Below are 19,154 nucleotides of genomic sequence, written 5' to 3'. Positions count from 1 at the left end.
TGATAATAATATCTGATCAGTGGGATAGCTTGATCAACGAAGTCAGCTTAAGGAATTGGAATATGAATCATGTTTACTTTAAAAGTTCATTTGCAAAAAATAAAGACTCAAAATTAGCTTTTATTATGGAATCTCTAATTATCATGTGATGATATTTTGGCATCTTTATTTTGTCCTAGAAGACTTCTTTGATGGGTCTAATATACATTCAATCGTCTTTGAACAGATACTGAATTCCTCAAAATGGAATTGATGGTCAGTCTGTTTTAGGAATATTAATTTGGCATCACTCTCATATTGTGTGTGTGTGTGTGTGTGTGTGTGTGTGTGTGTGAGAGAGAGAGAGAGAGAGAGAGAGAGAGAGAGAGAGAGAGAGAGGAGTATATATAACCCACGTAACTCTCATGAATAAGCATGGCTATACAACTGTTGGTACCCAATCCACAAAATCTACTTTGGTAAAGAGTCCAGGGCTCTAATCTTAGGTTTGTCATCATTAGCTGTGTGACACAGTGCTATAAACAATTTGAATTCCTTTACTCCTATACTGTAGATAGTAATACCTTGCAAGTTTATTGAGGAAATTGATTTCTTAGACACATGAGATACATATGTACAGATGTATCTTATATACCTAAGTTCCAGTGCTGACTATTAGGGCTAAGAAACAACTTGTTATCCATAAACTAGGATTTCCTTACTCGCATTTTGCTAAAATCTACAGCTTACAATTTGGGAGAGCATGTGCACTAATTATAGAGATAAGTAACCAAATATGGTTCTATAAATTTAGGAAATCTAATTTTTCAGTGACTGAAGACTTTTATTTTCACACAAGGGTTTATACTTTCTTCCCTGCTTCAAGCAGTTGAAGCTAAAGGCTCTAAAAGGAGGCCCTGGACATTATTTTTATGTCTATTCTCACACCATTACCATGGTTTTGTAGCTACTGGGAGAAAGAAAACTTTTATAGTATGGTAAAGATTACCAATGGATTATCCACAAACATTTAGCTTGAAGTAAGGCAGGGGTCTATTACTCCTACTTCAAAGTGATTTTAGCATTACTCACAATGGTTTTGTATTAAATAGTTTAGGAAAATAATTTTCATAAATTAATTGTCCTCAAAATTCTATAGAAATTAATCATTGAAAGTTATCAAGAGGAAAGAATTAACCTATGCAAGTACAGCAGATACAGAACAGAAAGGAAGAAAGATGTTCACCACAAGTGAGACTACAGCAAACAGTGTACAGAGAATGCAGGTGGAGGGTCCACCAAGACTAGCTGACTGGTATTCAACTCTACAATAGCACATTCGCTCAAGTAGTTCACTTCATACTCTGTGTCTGAGTCTAGCTGAGCAAGAAGGTCCAATCTGAACAAAAATGACAAGAAAAAGACATTGTGGTAGCACAGCCTATAATTTACCTTGGCAAGAGTTTTTGAGTTTTCGTAGGGTACAGTGGACATAGCAGATAGGAACTGGCATGGAGAAATTATACTGTTATCAAGAATTATACTGTTATCAAGAAGGCTGCTTGACAATCAAGAGGAAGTTAAGAATGTTTAAGGTTTACCATTGTGTGGTGGTATCTGATTTCTATGCAAATGTCTCCAAAAGCCCCCAACATTAAAGGATCAAATCACACAAGAAAATAATTGGCCTTCAAACATTTACCTTTACTATCAGTGCAACTCAACACTAAAAGTGGTGGGACAGATAAGAGGAATTCATGCATTTTTATTTCCTTCACTCCCAACCCAAGAGACCTGAATGTCTATATCCTTATCCCCACATTCTCAAATATACAAATTATGGTTTCTTTGGAATCTTCAGTGATTTATTTCCATTTTACCAAAAAACAACCTTGACATGGAAAGTAAAAAATAACATTTTCATGTTTCTCACAATTCCATGAGTTAATATTAGTTTCATAAGGCAATGGGGAGTACACTGTGGTATTCATCTAGCAAGTGGAATTCATCTAGAAAGTAGATTGGATGAGGGGTTTCAAGACTGACATAACCATCAACTGACATGTAGTGTTGGAAGGCTGAACTGAGCCCCAGTTGTAATCTGAGCATCAACAGGCGATCTCTCTTTTATGGCAGCCTCAGAATAGCTAGACTTTCCACATGACAGGTTAAAATTTTAAGAGTTAAGTATTGAAACAAACAATGCAGTAGTTATTTAGCAATCAAGAGTTACCTGAAAGTCGTAAAATTGGCTAACGATATTCTAAAAGCATGGGGGTAAGGTATCTGACTGTTCATGTTGAGCCGCAGTTGTTACAGATAAAAAAATTGTTCCACATTTATGCCCCCACCGAGTTGAGACTGATCAAAACCTTTCCACAGAACTATTCATAGCTTCTCTCTGATCTGAAAGGTGAAATTAGCAGCAAAAGTGTTATAAATTTGCACCAGATGCACAAAACAAATGAGAAAACGAAATGAAAGATACTTAGGGATTTTCCAAAACTTTTAGGAAATCATAAGCAGAAGAACTAGGGGAATGCATTTCTGTTGAAAACAACCAAGTAAAAAGAGTCAAATGTCACATTTCCACTCTAATTGATTACTTAAAGAAATTTTTATCACATTCTCTATTATACTGTTAAACCATAAGAACTACAATTAAGCTCAGTTGACAGGATTCTATTTTGGACCAAGCAGAAATGAACACAAGGAACAATTAAAAACAATTCTAGGGATTCTCTGCAGCTCTTTGCAGAATCGCACTTAAAAGTGTATTCCACAGTTACATTTATTAAAAATATATTCTAGTTACAGGAAAGAGACAGGGAGAAGATTTTTTAAATGCTCTTCTTGATTTCAAAAAATATTTTAGAGTGAGTAATTTTATTTGATTATTATTTCTTCTTGACCAGCCTATGAAACTCTTAGGATCATGCATGGCAGAAAAGCTGTCACTCTGGTGACTTTTTGAGAGTACAGAGTGAAAACGATGAGACCTCACAATGAAATGCTTTTCTAGGTATTCATGCGATACTGCAAACAGGGCTCATTGGCAGCTGTCACAATATCTCTGGACTTATGCTAGGAGGAAAAGGAACAGGTTTCTGAGTTTCCCCGGGAGACCACTCAGCTGTTATTGCAAAAATAAAAAACATCTCAGCAGGGACTCATTTAAAAGTGTTAAATCCAAAGAACTGTGGTATAACATTGATTCTGTCCATGCCATACTTACTAACTTTACTCGCAATTACGGAGAAATTATACTCTGTCTAGTAATTCATTAGTGGCAATGGTTCCTTCTGTTCCATCTATTGTAAAGTAGCTGTCCCCATCACTCTTCCAATTTATGAAGTACCTGCATGTGAAAAGAGTAAATGCAAATGTGCAATGGTTACACATTAATCATAATGGCAGTTAGGCTAACTTGACACAGTTCCTTATTTTTCTCCCTGTAGCTATTACCCACCTTGCAATAAAGAAGAGTGTAAATGACAGCTTCTTTATTGCAAAGTCAGTATGCTCAAGGGGAAACTGGAAATAATGAAAGATTTAGTACTCCTGCTGTTCATATTATTTTAGGGTCTTGACACCTTGAAAGCTCAGCAGAGACTGAAATTCTAAAGCTGACCATGGGTTTCCTTAACCTGCTGAATACTAAACTTTTTTGAGCAGTAAAAAAAAAATCCTTAACAGTGGCTGTGAAAGGGCTTTGGATGAGGGAGACTTCTGCAAACAATAACAAAAATCTATGCCAGAACTGAGGTAGAATCTTGATTTTAACACAGACAGGGGAAAAAATCACATAATGGAAAATGAAGGAAAAACTTTGACAATTTGGTGATTGTACAAAAATATTTGTCTTTATACAAACATAAAAGAGCCATTGCTGTTTTATTATACTATATGTCAGGACAACTTTCAAAAAGAAGTGGTGACCTTTGCTAATGATGTCTTTTTTATCGTTTTTATTGTCTGACATATTTGGTAATAAATGTTGCTGACTTATGTGAAGCAATAGGAGTAGAACATCCAAGAAAATGAATAACAAAACAGAAATTTCATTCACTTAAGTCGTTAGGAAATGGTGAACACATGAACTGGTATGTTATCAATTATAATAAAAAGAGTTAGCATTTTTAAAGCTTGCCATATTTCTCTCGATGTTGATAAATATTATCATTAATTCATACAGTAGCTCTAAAAATATATTATCAATCTCCCCACTTTACTTATGAAATTATAGAAATGAAACCATAGAAACAAGAAAGAATTTGTCCAAGTTTCCATAGATTCAATGTTTTATGCTGATATTTGAACAAGTCAGTAATGATCCCCATATGATCATCACTCTGTATTATTACCAAATTGACAAGGGATATTATAAGGAAGAGCTCTGCTAATCATATGGTGTGATGCACAGAACATTTACAAACATTATGTTTCTGGCAGGGGAACAAAAGATAGGTTCATAACAGTGGCTGAGAGCAGGTGACATTATTGCAGCTGGCCCATTAAAATACCCATGCCACAAAAAGTGATCCTGTGTTCATCATGAAAATTCAGTTAAGGGAAGTGTATCTCCAAAGAGCAGGTTATTATTCTGGCAAGCTTGTTATTATTCTGATAAGTTTGTAGTTCTCATGTCACTGCAGTCAGAGATCAAAACTTGTTTGCCTGTACAAATGAGATTTATGAACTAAACTTGTCAATATTTGTTAGTAATTGATTTTCCCACCTGAAGTTACTGAATGTAATGGAACAGGGTATAAACCGTGCAATTAATCTTTTTATATCATGGCTGTTGATTTGAGGTGTGAGAATGCATTGAAGCCATGTGATTTCAATATAATAGCTTATCTTTTAGGAATGCTCTCAAAAATATAAATGAAGTTAAGTTACATTTAAAAGTCAGGAAGCATGAGGATATAATAAGTCTAATTCTCTCTGTAGCATGTTCTTTTTTGAACAAGAAAGAATTGTCTCACAATAGTCCTTTTAAGCACTTCTATTCAACTAAATATATGCCTAATTGAAGAAGAAAATTGCTACTGAATGTGTTTATCAGCTAGCATTTTAAAAAGAATTTTCAATGCATACTATGTTCAATCATGCAACTCATTATATTTGCTGGGTGTACATCATGCAGTAGACACCTTGCTAGAGCTGAAACATGAAAATTAAGTAAAATAAACAAGAATTGGGGTTACACATATCAACACATGATCTTAATGACTGATAGAGGGATAGGGAAGACCATAGGAGAGCCAAGAAAAGGCATTAAGTGTAAAATCAAATGGTTCAGGCAAGACATCCTGTGCCTGATGTTTGGTGGCACTAGAAGGATATGGAGAAATGATCTTGAAAAAGAGACTAAAAAACCCAAAGTGAAAGGGAAAAGATGGTATTTTAGAGAGCAATGCAACCACACTATCAGACCTGTGAAAGTAGTATAGAGAATTATACATTGTTAGTAATTGCTATAGAAAATACTTGAGAGGAACAATAATGAGAAGATGAGTGATTTAGGTCAAAGAAGACCTTAGACATACTATTAAGTAGGTAGACCACATGCTAAGGGAGATCAACACTGCTGAGCAGGGTCACGGGGGCTTACATTTAACCCCTAGAAAAGTAACTTGTTGGATGTATTTGAAGAGGATGAGACTGTGAGCATTTCTGGATCTTCAAAATCTTGACAAAAGACGGAGAGTAAGCAGGGTTGTAAAGAGACTTGATTCAACAGGCTTTGAGGAGTGATGAGGAAAGGGACACTTGCAGCCCAAAGAAGACACAAGATACATTAGCTGACTTTAAATTGGTAGAAATGGACACGTGCAGGGGTGACAGAATTACTTGTTATGTTTTGAGGGAATAGGTAGGACTGAAGAAGAGAACATATATAAACACAGATTTCAGATACTTAAAGCAAATATGTTTATATTAGAACTGTAAACATTTATAAGGGGTTTCCTCAGGAAATAGTACACACTGTGGGCGATTTTGGAACTGCTCCAGTAAGTTCCCACTTTGCTAAAATGTACTTCACCTTCCATAAACTTTATTGAGATATAATTTATATGCTAAAAATTTCACCCACTTCATCCGTAAAATTCATTCATTTTAGGTATCATGAATGTTGTGCAAGAATGTGGTAGTTTTTAGAAAATATTTTAAATTTATTAACTCTATATGTATATATTGTTATGTGTTTAATTTTCTGGAAATTTTATTTTTATGGATAAAAATTGTGATGGGGTCAAGGAATAAAATAATTCTGTCCCTGAGGAGTTTTTAATGATAAAAGACATTCTCTTGCCTCCTGTTTAAAAGTCATTTGTTCTTGTGTAGGTAGACCTTGGTGCATGATTTATATTAGGTACTCTCCAACGTGACAGACAAGAACTGCTACTTTATGTTATTTTTAAATTTAAATTCATCATACATTTCTAAGAACATTTTAGAATACCTCTCCAATATATTACTTGATAATACTTTCCACATTCATTTTTAACTTCATGTACACACATGTATTAATGTTTTAACAGACATATTTGAGAGTACCTTAGAGGTTTTATATCCCCTGGATCCTAAATATTAACATGTTTCTCCAAAATCAAAGACAACTAATTTGTCCCAATATTGTTGAGGGTTAATGTTAACAATTTGGTTAGTGCAGAAATAAATACTTACTCATACACTTAATCTCAGAATAAAGTAAAAATAAACAGAGGTGAGTTCCCTGTAATTTCAGGCAATTCTGATGCCCAGCCTATGGGAAACTACAAGTCAAAATTAGTGGCTTTAACGTTTTTATGGTTTAGATATTAGGTATCGCCCAAAATATTATGTGTGAAGCAATGCAAGAAGGTTTAGAGAAGAAATGATGAGGTTATGAGAGTCTGAACCTAATCAGTGAGTTAGTCCCCTGGTGGAATTGGCTAAGTGGTAACTAAAGGCAGGTAGGGTGTGTACAGAGGACACAGGATGTCTTTGGGGTATGTATTTTGTATTTGGTAAACGGAGTCTCTCTCTTTTCTTTTTCATCATCATGTGAGCTGCTTCCCACTGTCACACTCTTTCATATAATGTTCTACCTGACCTCGAGGCCTAAGGAATAGAACAGGCTGTCTATGAACAGGACCCCTGCAACTGTGAGTACTCAAATAATCTTTTCCTCCAATAAAATTGTTTTTTATCAGATATTTAAGTCACAGAAATGAAAAAGCTAAACTTTATTGAAATCCTATGCTAAGCGGCAGAAGGAGACCCTCTTACCACGAAAGGTCACTGACTAAATGTTTTCTCAGGGTCAATTAATCTGTGTTTACAGACTGACTTCACTTCACCCACTTTCATATTGCCCCACACTCTGTGGCAGGCCCAGTCTGATAGGCAGAAACTTTCTCAGCTCTCCAAGATCAATATCCCTGAGCCCTTCCCCTATCTATGATCTTTGAAGTCCCACAGTATCAGATTCACTGAGGGAAAGATGGGATATACTGCAAAATGATATAAGTGTGTTATCTATACAAAAAAGGGTTGAGACATTTGTGAGGCCCAAAGAAGTAAGGTTGCCTAGTGTAGTTACTTGCTACAAAATGTTGAAAAAAAATGCGTGGCCATTTGCACAGAACCAAGGACTCAAATTGGATAACTTTGCTACCAGAAATTTATAATCATACAAATCATGTTTCATCAGATTTTATGTAGTTTTATATTTTCTGCCTTTTGATTAGATTGTTTATTCCTTTTACATATAAGGTCTTTGAATTAATATTGAATCTGCATTTGCCAGTTTTTTTTCCATAAGTTTTGTTTCTTTTTTCCTCTATTCCTTCTCTACTGTTTCCTTTCTCTACTGTTTCTTTTTTCCTCTATTCCTTCTCTACTGTTTCCTTTTTCATTAAGTGAATATTTTGCATTGTAATATAAATCCTTATACTTTTTTTCATTGATTTATTTTTTCTTATACCTATTCTGAGGTTTGACCATATACACCTTATCAGATTCAAATTCCCTAACTGAATTCCAGTACTATCTAGAAATATTGCTCCTATATATCTATGTGCTTTTATTAAATATGGTATAAACATATTTACACCAACCTTTATGTATCTATGTCACAAGTCTAATAAAACATGGTAATAATTATGAAATATGTCTATTAAGGCTTAATAAAAGCAAGTAATTGGAGAAGAGCTTCAGATCTCTGGGTTCTCAAGGACTCTGTTTCAGCCTGGGCAAATTCTCTGAGCCAGTGCTCTAGGCATTGGGTGTAGACAGCAGCCTGTGGACTTCCTGTTCTGCCTCTCATTGTTCAGGGTGTTTGGGCCCCACATTATTAGTCTCACTGGGATAGAACCTCCAGCTGTGTGTGATACTGACTGGAGGAGAGATGCTACTGGTCCCTTAGTCACACTCACTAGAAATTTAGCTTCTGAAACCTGGAGGTGGAGGGGATGAGAAATATTGGCAGCCTGACCCTCCTAGCAAACCATTATCTCTTGATTGGCTACTGAAGAGAGGGAAGACATGTCTCTTTAACCACAAATACCCAGGGCAGGCATTTCTACCAAGGTAGCTGGGACATAATAAGGAGGGAGGTAGTGGCTTTGGGTCCACTGCCAAAGTCTGTTGCTTTTCACAAATTTTTGTTTACTTACTTGAGTAAATAGTTCTTCTTGTGCTGTTAGCCTTTAGAAAAGTTTTGAGAGACAGTAAATAATTGTTTTTTAGTTTGATCATTTTTTTTAATTTTTATTTGTTTATTTGTTTTACCAAGGAAGGCCTCTGCAGAGTTCCACATTGGCCATTCATTAAGTGGAATCTTCATCAATTTTTACAATTCTTTTCTTCCTTTATATTGCACTTAACCTGCATTTTATTTTTAAAATATTTCATTATTTGAGACTCTACCCATCTTGGAAATGTGAACATCTTTCTTCCATGCAATGTAATATGTTAGGGTCTGTAAACAAGTCAAGATGGCGCCTGGCATTTTGCCAGAGGGAGTGGTTTGTGAAGTAACGCCAGAGAGCCATTAAGTGTGGAGATTCCTTATTGGTTGACTGCTGTATCTAGTTTATGTTAATTAAGATACGCTGTGTGGAATGTATATATACCCCTCCTATTCTACAATAAACGTCTCCCACTCCTGCTGTATCAATCTACACAAGTCCCTTGTCACCCCCCGGTTATTTTGCTGCAGCCGGACCCCAGCAGATGGTGGCCCATATGGGGATCCCCAGGACACTCGGGGGTAAGTGACGAAAAAAAAAAAGCTGCCCGTCCATAGATAGGAAGGGAGCAAATCTGCTCGTCCCTAGACAGATAGGGCGAGAGGACAAATGGCCATTTCGAGAAAATGGAGAAGATTGATACAGTATGTTTGTGTCTTGTTTTGTCTTGAAATGTTGTATTGTCTTTGTGACGAAAATATGGAAGGGGTGAGAAGTAAATTACTAAGAGAAGAAGGCACCCCAGTGGAACCAAGAGGAGTTAGGGCATGTGTTGATGGAAGTCCAGGAACTCCAGTCAGAAAGAAGAAAGTTCAGAGGAGCAAGGATTATCAGGAAAAATGTTGCAGCAAAAGGCTATTACTGAATCTTTTCGTTACTGGAGGGTGCATGAATTGGCGTGGCACGGCGGCTGCCATGTGCGTGAGCCAGTCATGGCACAGCAAGGACTTTCCAACCGGTGGCAGCAGGCTCTTCCCCGCCCCCCCCCCGCCCGGGGAGCAGGACACCACTGCGAGAGAGCCCAAATCCAAACCTGACCCAGAGGCACAGTCTCACAGGCTCTTGCTCCCTGTGCCCAGTGGCAGTTTGAGTCCGGAACACTCCCCGGACTCTCCCTGGGTCCATCTGGGGCTGCCCGGGATGCTGCAGGCGAAAGATGGCCCGCATCCCTGAAGTTTGATCATTTCCAAGGCCGGTAACTACAATGGTTCCCCCACACCTGGAAGCTAATGAGTAATGAGCAATATTAAGGCTTATTTCAAATGTTAAAAAAAACCTTGAGATAATGTACTAAATTGTTCAGAAGGTTGTTTTCTTAGCACCTGCTGGAATACTACAGGATTTTCTTTAGCATCATTGCTGGAGTTCCTGCCTTTGTCCCAGTGCCGGTGAGGACGAGGGTGGAAGAATTTCCAGTGTTGCTGAGAACCAAACAAGACTTCGGATCAAGCTAGCTGCCTGCAGAACTTACCTGGACTGTGATTTAAGCTAGCTGCCTGCACAACTAACCTGGACTGTGATTTACCTGAACTGTGAGTTAATCTATTGAGACACTGCTTTACCTGGACTGAGACAACAAACTGTAATCTACAACAAATTGTAACTCGATATCTTTGCTAACAGTGTCATTGCTGGTATTATTTTTCCAAGGGCTCCTTGCATGGAGCCATCAATTGGCTTGGAATTGTGGCATTTTGTATCCTCCCCTTCTGCTTGTAGCAGATTATTTATGGTTTGTGTAAAAATCACTATGGTTGTTATTTAAATTAAACAAAAGGGGAAAATGTTAGGGTCTGTAAACAAGTCAAGATGGTGCCTGGCATTTTGCCAAAGGGAGTGGTTTGTGAAGTAACTCCAGCGAGCCATTAAGTGTGGAGATTCCTTATTGGTTGACTGCTGTATCTAATTTATGTTAATTAAGATAAGCTGTGGGGAATGTGCATATACCGCTCCTATCCTACAATAAACAATGGCTCCCACTCCTGCTGTATCAGTCTACACAAGTTCCTTGTCACCCTCAGGTTATTTTGCTGCAGCCGAACCCCGGCAATAATATTCAATTAATACGGTAGATTCCAAATAAGATAACATAGCTTGTATATATTTCCTGTAGGTGATTCAATCTCTTTTCTTTCCCACTGCCTTTTAAATTATTTAAAAGTAGAGACTAGTTTTGTTCATTTTTCTGTTACCAACTGCCTGGGATAGTAATCTCCACAGACAACTTGCAACTTACATTTTGCACTTAATTTGATGCACAGAAACAATTATTCCAGTTTATATGACAGCCAAATATTTCCACTAGAAGGCAATAAGAAATTTTAACATGTTTTATTCAGGAAAACCAATTTATTTTTCTGATTTGCAGAAGAATTCATTAGCTTTAATACTCAAATTCCTAAATCCCAGAAAAAACTTCACATTCCCAGACAAAATAAAAATTTACCATTTTACTTATACTTAATACTTGGAGACATGTCATAATTTACAAATTTGATTCAAACAGAAATACAACTTTGTGTAGTTAATTACATACATTTTAAGTTTTTTGACAACATATTAAATATTCAATGATTTGCATAATGTATGCATAAAATAATATGTCAGGCTGAGGACTTAACTCAGTAATATAGTACTTCCCTAGAATGCACAAGGCCTTAAATTCAGTCTACAAAACAAATAAAACCTCTAAATAAATAATAATGTGTCTACAGCATCCTGTATTTTGTTACCATAGTAAGCAAATTTCATTTACTTTGCTCAGTCTGACACTGACATATAAGTGCACTACATAAATTGACTATTACTGAAATGCAATGAAATAGTTTGAAGAACACTTGTTTTCTGGACAGAGTGAGTGATGTAAAATATCACTCATTCTTTTTACAGTTAGGTGTGAAATCTTTCTTTCTAATGCACACTATTCTTCATTTCTACAAAATTTGGAAAATAATATGTACCCGACTGTGTAACTGTCTTGTTAAAAAGATAAAATGTGTTGCTTTGACCCAGAATCACACGTGTCAACTTGCACTGTGTGTTTTTGTGTGTGTGTTTTCCGTTTCCTCTGTCTGTCAACATTATTTCATTTAATTTCCAGATAAAATATACTTCCATACCCACAAACTTATGCTTAGTTCTAGCATCAAGTTATGCTATACATTATCTTCAACTTTAAAATACCTGAACTACGAAGCTCCGCACAAATCTCTCAAACACAAACCATGAGCACAGATTCTCAGGCTCTGTATTATAAATGGTTTCTGTGTTTGGCTCTCATTCACCATTTTATGTCACCCAGTTTTTAGATTGTCCCCTGGTGACATTTGGTACCCTTTTCTCTGGATGTTCTCCTATGAGGAAGCCCCCTGACTTCTGGAATATGGCTGAAACTTATACAGACTAGTATTTTTCTGATGTCCTGCCTTCACATGACTGACTGAATCCAGTGCCCAATGAAAGAGTAAATGTTGAACAAGAGCTATCATTTTTTTATTGTGATATTTTACCCAATATAACAATTGGGAGACCAGTAGCAGAAAAAATAATTGCCATGATCTGACAATGAAACCACAACTATAATTTTTGAACATTTCAAGAAGACACGGCATAGTTTCTAAATATAGAAGGGCTTTTCAGGAGATATACGTTCCTAGAGACAACAATCACACACTTTGAGTTTCCAAGAGTCTTCATTAAAATCTAAGGATAGATTGATATTTACTTGCAACTAATCCCAGCAGTACCCTTTTCAATAAACAAGAGACATAACAATAAAGTATGTTTGTACCATCTTCTACTTACTCAGTAATAGTTGAGATTTAAATGAAAAACTAAATACTTATGATATATAAAACAATTCATACAATTTTTCAATGACTATTGCAAAGAAAACTGGTTTAACAATTGCATAGAAATAAATTAAAAAAAAAAAAAAAACAGTAACCTGACCTGTGAAGGCTACCTGATAGAGTACAGTTTTTATTACTTCTTTGTAAATGAGTTTTTAGAAATGCCTCAAAAACTTTTATTCTCTTCATTAGGTAAGCATTCCCCTTAAAATTCTTTCTTTTAATTTACCTAAATAACTTCCTCTGAGTTAATGGAAATGCTATCTTTGACCCTGTCCTAATTCTCAAAACATTTTGTAAAAAGTACTTGATGGTATTGAACTATACTAAAACTATTACATCTTATACTTAGGTAATAAAATGTAAAAATAATAATTCAGGTCAATGTAGAAAACAGTCTTTTGTTTAGGTAATTATTATATATCAAAATCTCTTCATTCTTATCTCTAAGTTGCTAATATTTTGTTGTTGTTGTTGTTGTTGTTGTTGTTGTTGCTTTTGTGTTTGGACAGCTAATGAAATGAAAGTCAATTGAATCTATTTGCAGAAACATTTTAATGAAAACTTCAGCCATATACATCAACACTCAGAGTGTAATTGCTTCCTTAACAATAACAATTAAGCTTTAAACTTTTTTCTTAGAGATCTCAGTGTTTATATGAACCTTTTTAGGCAAATATAAGTTTAAAAAGGTTCATATAAACACTGAGATCTTTATTTCTTTCATTTATTTATTTCTTTATCTTATATTTCTCCTTATTTTTAAATTTTTCTTAATAAATTCAAAGTTGTATCTCAGTTTGGATAGTTGATTGTTTGTTTTAGATGTTTAATGACAAACTAAACACATTATAAAGTTAGAATGGTTAAATAGTTGGCACTCTTGCTGGGACATGGGACACAGTGAAAGGGGAGGCTAAGGAAGAAGGACTGTAAGTTTCAGGCCAGCCCAGGAAGTTCATTGAAACCTTGTATCAAAATAAAATAAAAAGAACTAGGGACATAGCTTAGTTGCAAAAACACCCTGGGTTCAAGAGAGTATTAGAGAGTAACACACACACACACACACACACACACACACACACACACACACACAGAAATGTTTCACTTCTTTGTTTAAATATCTCATTTGGATATAAGTAATATGCTTAGAATAGGTGTCTAAAGAGGTATAAATATAAAATGTGTTAATAAAATTATATATATATATATATATATATATATATATATATATATATATATATGTATGTATATATATTAGAGAGAGAGAGAAAATTTTAATATTTATTTTTTAGTTTTCGGTGGACACAATATCTTTGTATGTGGTGCTGAGGATCGAACCCGGGCGGCACACATGCCAGGCGAGCACGCAACCACTTGAGCCACATCCCCAGCCCCTAAAATTATATTTGTTATGTATTCATTTTCCTTTAATTTTCTCATACTTTCCTTTTTTGTTGTTTGGTATTGAGGATTGAACCCAGAGATGCTTTACCATTGAACTATATGAACTATATTTTCATTCCTTTTAAGTTAAGACAGAGTCTCACTAAGTTGTCCAGAATAGCTTTAAAATTGCCACCCTTCTGCCTCTGCCTCCTGAGTATCTGGGATTACAGTTGTGCACCAAAGTGACAGGCCTGTTTTTGTTGTTGTTGTTGTGGTTGTTTGTTGTTTGTTGTTTTCTTAAACAGTCACACATTGTATTCTAACTATGAATCTTTTGATACATGTGCATGTCAGTGTTCAGACTCCCCTGTACTCTGCCATTCTCTTGTTCTATGTGGACCATGTATTTTGTCTTTAGATACTCTCAGAAAAAGATTTTTTTTTCTTTAAAAAAACATCATCTGTTCCCAGAGCATTATATGTGACCATTTGTTCAATTTGTTGAGACCTTGAAGCAGCTTGCTGTAATGGTGGAAAATGTGGTTTACACCAATACTAAGCTTGGGTTCTGAACTTGATGTCTTGAATATAAAACACAGGTTCTCAGCTTTGTTATGTATTGAAACATACAGATAGCAGGGTTTGATAATACAAATAAAGAATGTGCTTAATAAATGTAGGCATTTCATCCCTAGAAATATTTCTGACTCTGGATCTTATGCGTCCTTCATTGGGCCGTGGTTCTCAATTCAATCCAGCTATTTTCTGAATTCCCTGCAGCACTAAATGCATGTTTTGCCTTTGCTCGTGGTGTTCCTATGAAGGGTCCTCAAGTCCTTATGAGTGACATCCATCACTTCTTTCCTACAAAATCCTCCTGTGTTATTTCTTTTGTCTAACCTACATGTTTAAATTGATGTTAATGTTGGTTTCTCAAAAATGAAAATAGCAAAACAAGAGTTTTGTATTTTGTTTTGTTGAGTACATAAGAAGTTCCTTTCATTAGAGTTTATCAGTGAGTTCCCTGTTCAGTCATAGGGCCTTGTACTTACATGGGTGCACTGTATTATTTTATAAGAACATCTGACTGCTCTTATTAACAATATCCAGGCTAGAGGGTAGACATGGAATTTCTTAATTTATATCAATGAGTGTTAAACATACTTATCCTGAAGTACTTTCCAGATAGCTTCATCATAACTACTTCATATTAGTGCCTTGAAGTAGTATGTTTGTTCATGTCATCATTAATTTTATTTACTGTCTCTAGGAGCCACAGCAAAATGGTCTGGATCTGTTTGCTATTTTATCTAAAGCAATTTACCATTTGTGTCTTAAAAGCTTATATTATGTTTTAAAGAATTTTTTATTTCTTTTATTTCTTCTAAGTAAGCTTGATTTCCTACAAAACTAGACATGTGTACTCTTTAGTTAATTTACACTAAAATTATTCACATTCTAATAATTCATTGAATGGTTTATGACAGATTATTTCATGGACTAATTTCTTTAATTTTCTAATGATTATTGACTTTTACCGTATTTTTTCAGGAAAATATATGATGATTATTTACTATGCATTTAAAATAACTAATTATTATAGGTCAAACACATACATACACAATTTCAAATTAGTGTGACAAAATAATTATTCTCCAAAAGCAACTGAAGAAATTATAGAGAGAATGAATGGAGCCAAGTGTTGTGGTACACGCCCATAGTCCCAGCAGCTCAGGAGGCTGAGGCAAGAGGAGCACAAAGTTAAAGCCAGTCTTAGCAAAGGTGAGGCACTAAGCAACTCCTGTCTCTAAATAAAATACAAAATAGGGCAGGGGATGTGTCTCAGTGGTTGAGTACCTCTGAGTTCAATCCCTGTTACCATCACCCTGCACACACACACACACAAACACACACACACACACACACACACACAAGGTAGAAAAGAAAAGAAAGAGAATGGAAAGGGTTTTTTAAATGTTTGCTCCCTCAGCACTTGGAGATAAAGCAAGTAACCTGAACTACTACAAAAGGAAAGCATAGCAATTCAGGTCCATGATACATCCCATGTTCACCTGGGTGGTCAGAACTCCTGAGGAGTTACCTAAGGCAAAACAGGTTGGCCTCTGAAATAAATCACCATCCTTTCCATTACAGTGACACTGCGTAATTGAATGTATTACTAAACTAATATAAAATTTCTTTGTAAATTAAAGCTAATTCTTTGGCTATTTGTTCCAAGGCTTATAATAATGAGAACTTGGGGATCTAGCTGTATTTCTTCAAATCTTTTGCCATCCTTTCTGAAGACATGATTTGATCTTCTGGTATCTTGATTTCTCTCTCTGTAAAATAATATGAGCTATTCTATTGTGTGTGATGTGAGACATGTGCACATTCCAGAACTAGTACAAATTAAATATGATGATATCATTATATGTTGATAGTCGCTTGCTACCAATATAAATAAATCCTTATTTGGATATAAGGTTTGAGGGAACAGAATTTTTTTTTCCTAGTGAAAACAAAATAAGCAATGCATGCTTGTAAGAGTGTTGTTGTCATTTTGTATTGTCAACTAGAAATATGGTATATGAGCAAGATTCAGAAGGACCAATAACATGATAAGAGCATGTCTACAACAAGTATACCTTATTGTCTCCCAGGGGCGGGTTCCTGCTGAGTTTACAAGCAATGGTTACCCAAGGTGATTAGGTGAGATCACAGTTATGAAAATCAAATCACTGATAAGTTTTAAAATGCATTTGAACAATTATGAAGACATGATTTAGCACCACTTTTTTATTGTTCAAAAAAAATCACATTCCCTATCACTAAAATAATTTCTTATACTCCACTTCTTTTCCTTCATCCTAGACTTCTGCTTTCACAGGTACCAAAAGAATATGCATATTTCATTGCCAATTCCAAATTACTGAAAGAACATTTAAGAGACATAGCGTAGTGGAAGGAAGTTACCTCCATCATTGGGAGCAAGGCTATGACAGGGATAGTGAGAACAGGACTTTTTTTATTTGGTTTTCTGGTCACCCCGAGGTGGACAGACATTCTATGCCCCAATTTTCCACTGCATAAGATACTGAGATGCCACAAGTCAAAAGCATCTTGGCCAAGAATCTGTGAACTGAAATTGTAAGCCCAAATAAGTCATCTTTCATTTAAGTTTATTTTTCTCATGTATTCTGTGACTTTGATGAAGAGCTGACTAACATGGTACTATTTAACAATAACCCCCAAAATGTGCAAGTGAAAACCTACTTGATTCAATACTTTTATTGAACAAGCTTTAAATGCAATATACAAAGTTAATATTTTTGAAGTAAAACATGTATCCTAATATGCAATGCAATGTTATTAATAAAATGTAGTATGCATATGCTTATGAATATATGAAAGGGCATTTTTCCAAATCTATCCTAAGCAGAGGTGTGTGTGTGTGTGTGTGTGTGTGTGTGTGTGTGTGTGTGTTGGCCTTTTTTTCTTAAGGGCTTACATACATGAGGATTTTGATATTATATTTATAGAACTTATGCTCTAATGTCATAGCAAAAGGAAGTTTGATCAATCTCTTCTCAGAAAAATTAATTTCCTCCCCCACTCTTTTTTTCCCTTTGTGTAAAATGATTATCTGTTCTTAGCTTCTATAAATGCAGTTAATGAAAGCTATATGCCATCAGCATATTTGCAAGTAGACTTCATACAAAAACCAATTTCAGAAAAATAATTCTCTTGAGGGTCCTAAATCTTAAGGATAGCATAGTTGTGACAAATTCAAATAAGGCAAACTCCCCAGAGATTAACACATTCAGCTGTTACTGCAGTTTCTAAATTAGTGTCCCCTTTAATGCATGTTTGCCTTGAGTTTCTTTGAAGTATTTCAAATCAAGTCCTGTCTGCTTTTTCTCTTTGGTCCACCAATATTTATACACAATATCTTTATGTTTTTCATTTAACATTTTTGGAGTTGTTTCTTCTCATTTGATTCTGCAGGTTTTCAAGTGATGTAAGAATTCATAATATATCTTTTACTGGAAATTAGTTTCAACTATGGTAAATAGTTAGCTCTTCCTAACTTAATAAAATAATCCACGAAGAATAGTTTATGGCATAGAAACCAACACACTATTTGTTTCTTATTGTAAACTTGAAACATATTTCCTTTTCTAGAGTCCAGTTGGTTTTATGACTCTAGTAAGTTTTTCCTGTATTATATTTTATCAGTTAGTAGAAGAGAATTATTTCTGTTTTCATGACCACTTTTTATTTTAAAATACTGTGATTCAGATCACAGTATTCAGATACTGTGATCTTAAGGAAAAGTAGTACCTATAAAACTTTATAAAATATTTATTAAGATAAAATATTTAATACTTTTTAGAACTGCAGCCTTATCTCTTTACTTTGTATTTGCAATGTGAATTTTAATAATATATATATATATATATATATATATATATATATATATATATATATATTCTTAGAATCATTTAAAGAGTGTATGCACTACAAGAATTTGTTATATATAATGATATATGGTCATGATCCATAAAAAATATATATGCAGTGTTTCTTAGAAGCAAGTCCTATTAATTAATTACTGAGTTTCCCATGTATTGTTCTATATTTGTAAACAAAATATTTAATCATTTTGATTTTTGCATCATACAGAAAATATTTATAAATGAATAGTTTGCTATTTGGTTGTAGTTTATAATATAGAAATCAAGTCATTAATTTAACCAATATTTATTTATCTACCCCTATGTTCTAGGTAATTGTATTAGTCAGCTGTGTATTGCTTTGAGCAAAATAACTCTCAAGAATAATTTAGAGTAGAAAAAATTATTTTGGGATCACAGTTTCAAAACTTCAGTTTATAGTTGGCCAACTCCATTGCTCTAAACTTATGATGTAGCAGAAGAAAGTCACAAAACCTATGGCAGTCAGAAATGAGGGGCAGGAAGAGAAAGGGAGGGAGGAAGAGCATAGAGACAAATATATTATTATAATTATATATATGTAATATGATGTTATATATAATATAATACAATTCAAGAACCAGGCTTCCAGTGGCATTCTGTATTGTATTGTATATAATATTATATACAATACAATATATATAATATAATACAATACAATTTTTTATGGATCATCACCATATATCTTTATATAAAAC

The 19,154-nt window shown here is 34.8% G+C and overlaps 1 pseudogene; it reads right to left on the bottom strand.

Annotated features, from left to right (window-relative positions):
• LOC143388041 (cadherin-12-like) overlaps nt 1-19,154 on the bottom strand; it is a 78,981-nt pseudogene that overhangs the window by 24,834 nt on the left and 34,993 nt on the right.

The sequence above is a fragment of the Callospermophilus lateralis genome, unplaced genomic scaffold (assembly GCF_048772815.1).
Source record: "Callospermophilus lateralis isolate mCalLat2 unplaced genomic scaffold, mCalLat2.hap1 Scaffold_1350, whole genome shotgun sequence".
Lineage (NCBI taxonomy): Eukaryota > Metazoa > Chordata > Mammalia > Rodentia > Sciuridae > Callospermophilus > Callospermophilus lateralis.
The sequence above is the reverse complement of the archived record's forward strand: the minus strand, read 5'-3'. Positions and strand labels throughout refer to the sequence as shown.